Below are 10,151 nucleotides of genomic sequence, written 5' to 3'. Positions count from 1 at the left end.
CACTCCTAAGCCACCCCTTTCCACTTATGCCTCTTATGTATTCATTTTTATTCTGTATAATAAAAAACCTGCACATTCCTTCTGGTTGGTAAGAAAAGGAGACATTCTAACTTTCCCTTAATTCTACCTTGTAACACTGAATATCAATAGCATATGTCATGCTTTTGTGGCTATTCAATAATTTTTTTGAAATGTTATCATCAAAAAGTTTTCTCTTCCAAACAGATGTTATTGCTGTTTGTAAATTTCACCCTATAAAACCCAAATGTACAATTAATTAACTAGTATTAGTTTGGGTGCCAGAAGATACCTTTTCTGGATGAGGAGGAGTTACTACCTTCCAGGTTCTAGTTCTCAACCTTACAGGCACAGAAATGAGATGTTCATTTGCTGAGCATTTTTTTCAAGTTTATCAATCATATGCATCACAATTTTTCTGAACTGTCTATTCAATTTTTGCCCCATTTTTGTTGCAGCTGTCAGCATTTTATCATTGATTTACAATAATTTTGTATTATAAATATTTTTCATATGCATTGCTAATATTTTCCCCAGTTTTTCATTTTTCCTTAATTTGGTATTTGCTTTTTAGTTTTCAGAAGTTTTAAATATTTTTGTCATTCAAACTATTGAGGGCTTTTTGTTATTGACTTCTGTAGCCTGATAACTAATCAGAATATTTATCATAGATAACAAAGAAATAAATATTTATTAAAAATTAAAAGCAGGACTAAAGTTGGCTATATCAATGGGTGTTTGGTCAGTCATCTTCCTTGCTTCTTGGCAGCACAAATATGGTTAAGCATTCCTTTCTTGAAATTTTTTCTTTGTTTTCCATAATAATATAGTCTCCTGGTTTTCCTCTTTCCCCTCTTGCCCCACTTTTCTATTTTCTTCACAATTCCATCTACTTTATCTGAACAATAAATATTGCAGTTCCTTAAGATTTGGTGTCAGGATGCCTTCCAACATCATTTTGTACTCACCCTTGGATGCCTCAGCCATATTAATGAATTTAACTGCTTTGTAGGGCTCATTGATTTACTCATATCTTTATATCTCCAACCTGAATTCACTCACCTGAGCCCCCTATATATTCAACTACTTGATGCACCTACTTATAAACTCAAAGGTACCTGAAACTCAACACGTAAAAACTGTTCCTTCTTCACCTCCCTCTCTTCAACATGATCCTCTTTCAATATTAACTATCTCAGTGAATGCTGTCAACATGCACCTGGAATTCAGAAATTTAGGAGCCATCTTTGCAATCCCAATGCATTATGAAATGGAAGTATAGTTATACCTACTGAATTCACCTATTTCTCTTTATTTTGTAAGCAGTCATCAGCAATTACCTGGATCACTTCAATAGCCAAAATCAGGAGTCAGTAAAGTTTTTCTTTTCTTTTCTAAAACAGATATTTTAGGCTTTTTGAGCTTTGTGACTTCTGTTGCAACTACTAACTCTGAGGTTGTAGTGACATTAGCAGCCACAGACAGTACACAAATGAATGAGCACAAAATGTGGTCCAATAAAACTTTATTTATGGACACTAGAATTTGAACTTCATATAATTTTCATCTGACATAAAATGTTATTCTTCCTTGATTTTCTTTCAAACACTTAAAAATGCAAAAACAATTTTTAATTCATGAGCTGTAAAAAAAACATATATATATATATATATATATGACAAGTTGGATTTGGTCCACAGATTCCTAGTTTGCTAATTCCAGTCTAAGTGGTCCTCTCTCTTCTACTTTGCATTCCTTTTAAATTTATTTGTAACACTGAAGACAGAGGGATCTTGTTTGAATTTAAATCTGATTATGTCAAACTCCGGTTCAGTGACTTTTCTCTGTTCTAAAGGCAAATGTGAAACTTTGTGACATTGTTTCAAAGCTCTGTAGGGTCAGATTCTCACCTTTCTCTGTTCTCACACAATCTTAACATTCCGTCTGATATTCAATGCATTTCTCACTAATAACTTTTGACCACTACTTTTTATTAATGTAAGATAGAGACCCTGATTCTTAATTTTTATATCCTGCATCACATATAAGACATGATTACCAAGTATATGTTACAAAAAGTTTAGTCAGAAAAACCTCTCTCACAAACTGTTTATAGAAAATGAATTCCACATCTTTGCTCTCTTGCGTCACAATTTACAAACAAAATATGTATTTTCTGGTTGTCACATACCATGTGATAATTGTGTGGTGTCAAATAATTATAATCTTCAAGACAGCTTCTAACTCTATTTCGTGTATTTCAGAAAATCACGCTAAACACCTAACAATCATAACTGAGTATTTTTAATAAGACCTTGTAGTGGGACTTACATGGAGTCACTTATGAAGTGTAACAAAGCAAAACGCTTATTACTCCAATTAAATGTTGCTTCCTACATGAATAATCTGTACTGAATGCCATTTTTCAAATCAGTTTATTTAAATGAATTTTGACAAGCTATTAAACAATATCCATAAGCCAGTAAGTCAGATATGAGATTGTTATTACATCTGAAACTTGACTCTGTTTGGTGCACCTTGTACAATTTAATCAAAAGAAAACTCGCATTGCTTCTATACCTACACTGACATTCAACAGTGCCAATTAAGTGGGTTATCTATGCTAAGCCTTATTAATATAATCAGCACAGTCAATGGTAAAGATATCAGTGGTTTTATAAAAATGAATCTCTACAGAGTAATAGTAATAATGACATCTTCACTCATTGAGTCACAATTCATTGTTCAAATTACAAAAAAAATTGAACCAACTCTGAAAGTTATAAATTGTAGTTTCTCACAATGGCCATCCAGTAGGCTAAAAAAATATATTATGAGACCTGGACAACTTAAGAGTGAGTTACCATTACCTAACATGATTTAAAGAAATATTTTAGAGCTAAAAGAACTAGTTACTTGACTTCAAGCAAGTCACTTAACATTAGTCTAAGCTATGTCACATGTAATGGGCTAAGAGTAGCAACCTCATCATATATATTAAATAATAGTGTGTGTAAACACTATCATACACATATAAGGTTATGTGTATTATGAAGTTCACTTTTCCATAGTGCATTTTCCTGGAAGATCAATCAGTAAGCCTTTTATTGTTGAATTGTTCTAAAATATAATGAAGTATCTGATACAAGCTGAACAATACTGCTTTCAAAGTAAGTCTGTTCTGACGACAATCATATTTTAAACTGCCAAAGAACGTACCTAGTATCCCACACTCACAATCTACTCTGCTCTTGTTATTCCATACCATTTATCACAATCTAGTGTACACCAACTTTTCTATATATATTTCCTTTCCTTTTTCCTCGACTATATTCTAAGTACTGTGAGTGATGAGTGCCAAAACATTTTCCTATACTGTGCAGGGTGGAGAACAATGTTTATCACATAGTATGCACTTAGAAACTATTTGTTGAATAAATGAATTAATGAACTTAATACACCTTGACTCTGATGCCTTCATTACCCCACTTAGTCCTAAAGATTTACTTTAAAGCCTCTAAAACCAATCTCTCATTCCAGTTGCATATGGTCCCATTGACTCAAAAGACATTCCTCTAAGGCCAATTTATTTCTCTATATTTGCCCATCTATTATTTAATTATTTAATTAATTATTTAATTAAAATTATTTAATTTTAGTAATGTTAATGATTCAGTTATTATAAATCATTTTAATCAACTTTCCAAGAAAGCAAATAGGTGTTTCATCTAATCCTATGGGAGTGTTTTTATGAATCAATGATTGTTTTTTTTTCTTGGAATTTCGTTCTGTCAGGGAAATAGGTTGTCTAGTATCTGCTGAATTTAACAAGCACAGATTATCCAATAAAAATCATTATTCTAAATTATAGGATGAAATGACATGTTGGATTAATTATGACCACTCTTATTCTAAAGCATATAATGACTTTACCATTCATTTTCTTCTCTCACTTTTAGAAACACATTTTGATTACTTTGAAATGACTGTTCAAGAGATGGCTATTTTAGAAGATTTAAGAATACAAATTGGCATAGAAGAGTCCCTGGAACAAAAATTTTAAGGCATAATTCAATCTTGTGGGAGGTATTCAGCAATAATTACAACATTAGAGATAAATTCATTCAGGGAATATCTAAGTCTTCAAGTATATGACTGATTGACCATAGGGTATGACAGTTTGGAAGAGTGTCAATAAATGCAAAAGGTTTAATCGTTCAGAGCATACACTAAACCACAAGTCAGTGCTAAGGTTTCAAAATAACTCAGAAGATAGCAAAATTCGCAAACTTCCAAAGGTCTTAATTGTTCCTGAAAGTAGGCCCAAACGTACCTTTTAAAAAGACATATGCACCGTCTAAATCTGCTCAGATGGGTAAAAATATTTAAAGAGATGAGGAATACTTTTTTAACTTTAAAAGACAAGTAATAAGAAAAGAAACAATTACAAAGAAAATCAATAATTCAGGCATTTAGTCTATTCTTGCACTAGAAATTCATCCAGGTTGTAAAACAAGAAAACTTTAAACAAATATCTCAGAATTTGACCCAGTATTATTTATTTTTAAATTATTGGATTAATAAGTAGGCATGACTATTAATATAACAACAAAACAAAATCGGACATTCTGCCTCACCCCCCATTTGCCTGTGTCTTGAGCACTCCCTATAATAAAGGTAAAAAATAGATTCATACCCTATATATATAGATGATAGATAGATAGATGATAGATAGATTAGATTAGATATGCTTATATCTTACATTTATTTTTTAAATATTTATTTATTTATTTAAGAGAGAATGGGGCAGAAGGGGCAGACAGAGAGGGAAAGAGTGTCTCAAGCAGCCTCTGCACTGAGCACGGAGCCTGATGCAGGGCTTGATCTCACAGCCCTGAGATCACAACCTAAGCCAAAACCAAGAGTAGATCACTTAACTGACTGTGTCACTGAGGCACCCCTCGAATACATTTTTTAACATAAATGTATTGACTGTGATGGTTTGGGCAGCTAGTAGAATTCTAACTCAACTGGATAACAATGAGAAAGATATAATACTCGGCATAACAAAATATACCAACTCAAGTTTTGTTATTTCAACATTCAAGTACCCATGTTCTTTCTATGGTTTCCCTCTGCCATTCCCAGAGTGGTTTCTCTGCTAGTTACCCTCATGGCCACAGAACAGCTTGCATGGGCCCAAGAGTCCCATGCAGATAGCATGCCATGTAGGGAATAAGACATGTTTCTTACTATGAGGAAGGAAATAATTCTTAGAAGCCGATCAGCATGTCACCTCACATCTTACTGTCCAAAAAAATGTCATATGACTGTTCAAAAGAGCATTATTAGCAAAGGGAATGATATTACACTAATTCGTTACATGAAACGCAGGGCCTTGAAAAGGTGTGGATTAGCTGAACAAAATGAGAGTTTGTATGAAGGAATGGGGGATGAGGAAATTCTGCCAAATATCATATGACCATTCAACAATGTCTATTATATTGATCATTTATTTTGATGTATAAGTAAATATTTATTGAAAGTCCACCATACTCCAGGCACTGTATTAGGCATCAGAAGTAAAACCAAGAACAAGAAAAGTGAGATTTCCACCCTCGTAGCGTCTGCTTATCAATGAAAAAGAAAATGTCAGTATGATGAATAATAAAACTGAATATAGTAAATATTATTAGATAAAAGTAGATGAATATAAGAAATATTTTAAAGAGATGACTGTGTTTGCTGAAGAACAGGATGTGACTGGTGAGAACAAGGTAGAAATCTGGGTGGATGATTGCATTTACTGAGAGAGTGAAACATGCTGAGGAACGATTATGTGGTAGAAGCATGGGGTTATCAACAGTTCTGTTTTGGCCATGTCGTTCCAGAGAGACATGACACATCCAAGTGACAATATTGAACCTGGAGCTCCAAGGAGAATTTCTATGAAAAGATGACATATTGTGTAAAATTACCGCTTGTTCTCTGGATATTTCTTATTTTTACACTGTTTTAAGTAGAGTTTATAGTGAGAATGAAAAATGATACAGCCACTTTGAAAGACATTTTGGCAGTTTTTTACAAAGCTAAACATATTCTTATCATACAATCCAGTAACTGTGCTCCTTGGTATTTACCAAAAGGAGATGAAAACTTATGTTCACACAAACACCTGCATGTGGATGTTTACAGATTTATTTATAAATGCATCAAGTCAGAAGCAACCAAGATGTCTTTCCATAGGTGAATGGATAAACTGTGGTACATTCAGACAATGGAATACCATTTAACAGTAAAAAGAAATGAGCTATTTAGCTGTGAAAAGCCATGGAAGAACCCTAAACGCATATTTTACATAAGTAAAAGAGGCCAATACATACTATATGATTCCAACTATATGTCATTCTGAAAAAGGCAAAACTATGGAGACAGTGAAAAGATCACTGATTTCCATGACTACTGGAGCAGAGTGGGGAGAATGAATAGGTGCTGCATGGGAGATTTGGGGGCAGTGACAGTGTTTTGTTTAATACAATAATAGTGGATACATATTATACATTTGCCAAATGCCATAGAATATGCAACAGCAAGAGTAAACCCGAATGTAAAGTAGGGACTTTGGGTGATACTGAAGTGTCAATATAGAATCATTGGTTGTAACAAATATATCACTTGAGCATGGCATGTTAATAGTTGGGGAGGCCATGCATGTGTGGAAGCAGGGGATATATGAGAAAAGTATTTTCTGTTAAATTTTTGAAACTAAATCTGCTCTATAAGGAAAGTATTAAAAAAAAAAGCAAGTTGCAGAAAGGTATTTTTTTTAAATAGACTTTACAGGCAGAGATGTCATAATTTGACATTGTAAAGAGGAATTCTATCATCTACCACTGAAGTAAGCCAAAACCATCACTTAAAATTGATTAAAGGAAGTGAAAATATGAAATATTTGTTAAAAATGTCATTTTCCAAACTGAGTTAGCAGTAGATGTGTTCTCCTTTTAAAAAATTACAGGCATCAGAAGTTCATCAACCCTGCTTCCAGCAGATTTGCTCTTTCTTTTTCTGTTTCCTAAGAGCCCTGGGGTCTTTATATAAATTGCTTTTGCAAAATTTGCAAAGCTAATTCCTTTTTTATTGACAGCCAATGCACCTGTTATTGAAATCTGCACAGTTTCTGAAGAGGGTGTGCCCTTTTCCTTGCAACAATGCATAACACTTGTTAATTATTTTACCATATCAGATTTCTCTTACAAAGAGACAATTTAATGAACAATGGTATATGATTGTACCAAATAACTCAAGATTTAAAAATTAAATAAGAAAAGTAACTAAGAATTTAATTCCAGGAAGTTGAAGACAAGTGATATATTCAGTTAGTGAGGCATTTATCTGATACCTTCATGGAAGGGCACCATACTACATGTCTTTTGACAATATACAATGATAAAAAGGCATAAGCAGTATAAAAGCCATATGTATAAAAAAAGAGGAAACATTTAAGAAATTTATTTGGATCATGTTGATGAGGGAACAGAAGGCAAGCTGAGGACAAAGCAGAAGCTGACACCCCACAACCCTCCCCCACCATATATGTGACATTCCTCAGGCATTCCCGGCTGCCTTAATGGAAAAAGAAATAGTTAACTTGTAGAGATCACAATCCTACAAGACATGAGTCTCCTTCAGTTTACAAATGTCTTAGCAATCTACAAGAACAAAGCATTCTTCTCATCAATAACCTAGCTTTCAGAAGGAAATGTAGATAGAATTAAATGCCCTTATAACCTGCAGCCCATTGACAGATAATTGAAGCAGGCAGAGTGTAATGTTCCTCCAGAAAGTTCCCAACTATCTTAATGTTAATACCTTACTAGAGGGGTAAACAACCTTAACTTGACAATGGCAAGGCCTCCTGTATCTTATAGGTCCTCTTTAGCATATGAAAGTTCTTTGGAAACCTCCCTTTTTCCTTACGTCCCCCAACCCCAGAGCATAGAATCAGCCACCCCTCACAACCCCAGGGCAGCAGCTCTTTCTACCCATGGGTCCTGTCCCCAAGCTTTAATAAACCACCATTTTGCACCAAAGATGCCTCAAGAATTCTTTCTTGGTCTTTGGCTCCGGACTCCACCCCACTGAACCTCATCTATATTCCAAAACCACATAAATGTTGATAATAAAATGCTTGTATGGATTATTGTTATATATCAAGCCAATTTCAATTCTTACTCAACATTAATGACTTTCACCAATGTCAATTATTTATGCAACTTGGTCAAATGACTTCTTAAAGTCCTTCCATGTCTATAAAATCTATTATTTAATACATTATTTGGATTTACCATTGTATCTTCTGCATCCCTATGAGATTAAAATTAATATATTTCACACAGGCAGTAATAGGCCTTTGTTTAATACACATTTCTTTAAAAAACATCTTGTTTGTGTTCCCTCTCTCGCTGTGTCTCTCTGTCAAATAAATAAATAAAATCTTAAAAAAAAAAAAAATCTACTAACTGCTGCTCCAAACTAGAAGGGTTAATAACCTAAGCAAAGCCTCCTCAGTAAAAACCTGGAAATTTAGAAAATTATTTAAAAAGTGTTTTCAGAGACTGGAGAAGAGGCAGTTCAGAGCTGTGATTCCTGAGACAAGGGAAATAAATGAGATGAACTATAAAATTACCATGGCTTTCTACCCAGAGACAATTTCCAAACCATGAAATCATGGGAGGGGAACCCAAATAAATCCTAGTGGCCTAGTTGAGTCAAGGAAATAGTGAAGTTTGAACTACTTATGAAGGCCTAACAGGGTCAAGGTTTAGTAGTAAGTTTCAAGTAGCCCTCGAACGAGCCTATTCTGGAGCTACCCTAGCAGGCTTTGCGCAGTGGCAGTATAGTAGCCAATGAGGTTTATCCAAGGCGCAATTATTGCTAATTGAAAACTAAAGAAGTGGCTTTGAAGGGATCAAAATAATCTACAACAGCTTAAATACCTGTCCAAGCAATGAAAAACACTCTTTAAAGGAAGACAACAAAATCACTACACAGAACAAGGTAATTCACAAAGTCCAACATACAGTAAAAAATTACTACACATGTCCAAAGACAGAACAATGTAACTTATTACCTGAAAAATACATTATCTGAAATGAAATTGCCTCTGGATGAAATTAACACCGAAAAGGAAAAGATCATTGGCCTTGACCTTGAGGGCATAAAAACAAAGAATTAAGGGGAAAAAGAATCAATGCCCTGTGTTCTGATGCTTTTCATTTCCTGTAATTCTTGAGGAAATAAAGGAAATACTATACAGAGAAGAATAAAGGTAAGGATTAACACAGACTTCTAATCAGAAACTATGCAAGTCAGAAATCATGAAATTACATCATTAGATGCAGAATTCTTATTAAAACCTGTCAACATAGAATTTTATATCCACATAAAAATGACCTTCAAGGGGCACCTGGGTGGCTCAGTGGGTTAAACATCTGCCTTTGGCTCAGGTCATGGTCTCAGGGTCATGGGATCGAGTACCACGTCGGGCTCCCTGCCCAGCGGGGAGTCTGCTTCTCCCTCGCACTCTCGCTCCGTACTCTCTCTCTCTCAAATAAATTAATAAAATCTTAAAAAAAAATGACCTTCAAAAAAAAAAAGCAAAATAAAAACTGTTTCAGAAAAACAGAAGCAGAGAGAATTCTTTGAGAGCAGAGTAACACCACAAGAAATGTTATTAAAATTCTTTGGAAGAATAAAAATGATTACAGATAGAAACTAGGATTTTATGCAAAGAAATGAAAACAGAAGACATAGTCAATATGTTGGTAAATTAAAAAGATTACTTTTTCATTTTTAATTTCTTCAAAGAAAAATTGTGTGTACATCAAAAATTTTAAAAACTTATGTGGGATTTATAATATATGTACAAGTAGAATGTGTTACAAAAACAGCACCAATTACAACGAGGAATAAAATGGAAGCATGTGGTCTAAGAATGTTACATTTATGAAGTGGTAGAAGCTTTCTGAAAGTAAACCTAGATATGATAAATTTGTATGTAATAAACCCAACAGCAACCACTACAGAAATAAAACAAGGATATATAGTCATTAAGCCAAAAGTAGAGATAA

General features: G+C 33.9%; 1 pseudogene; it reads left to right on the top strand.

Annotated features, from left to right (window-relative positions):
- The first annotated feature begins 8,898 nt into the window (after nt 1-8,898).
- LOC114226052 (U4 spliceosomal RNA) lies at nt 8,899-9,049 on the top strand (annotated as a pseudogene).
- Nucleotides 9,050-10,151: the final 1,102 nt, after the last annotated feature.

This window comes from Eumetopias jubatus, unplaced genomic scaffold (assembly GCF_037043125.1).
Source record: "Eumetopias jubatus isolate StellerSeaLion01/CBP00866 unplaced genomic scaffold, mEumJub1_p1.0 scaffold_3, whole genome shotgun sequence".
Classification (NCBI taxonomy): Eukaryota; Metazoa; Chordata; class Mammalia; order Carnivora; family Otariidae; genus Eumetopias; species Eumetopias jubatus.
The sequence above is the reverse complement of the archived record's forward strand: the minus strand, read 5'-3'. Positions and strand labels throughout refer to the sequence as shown.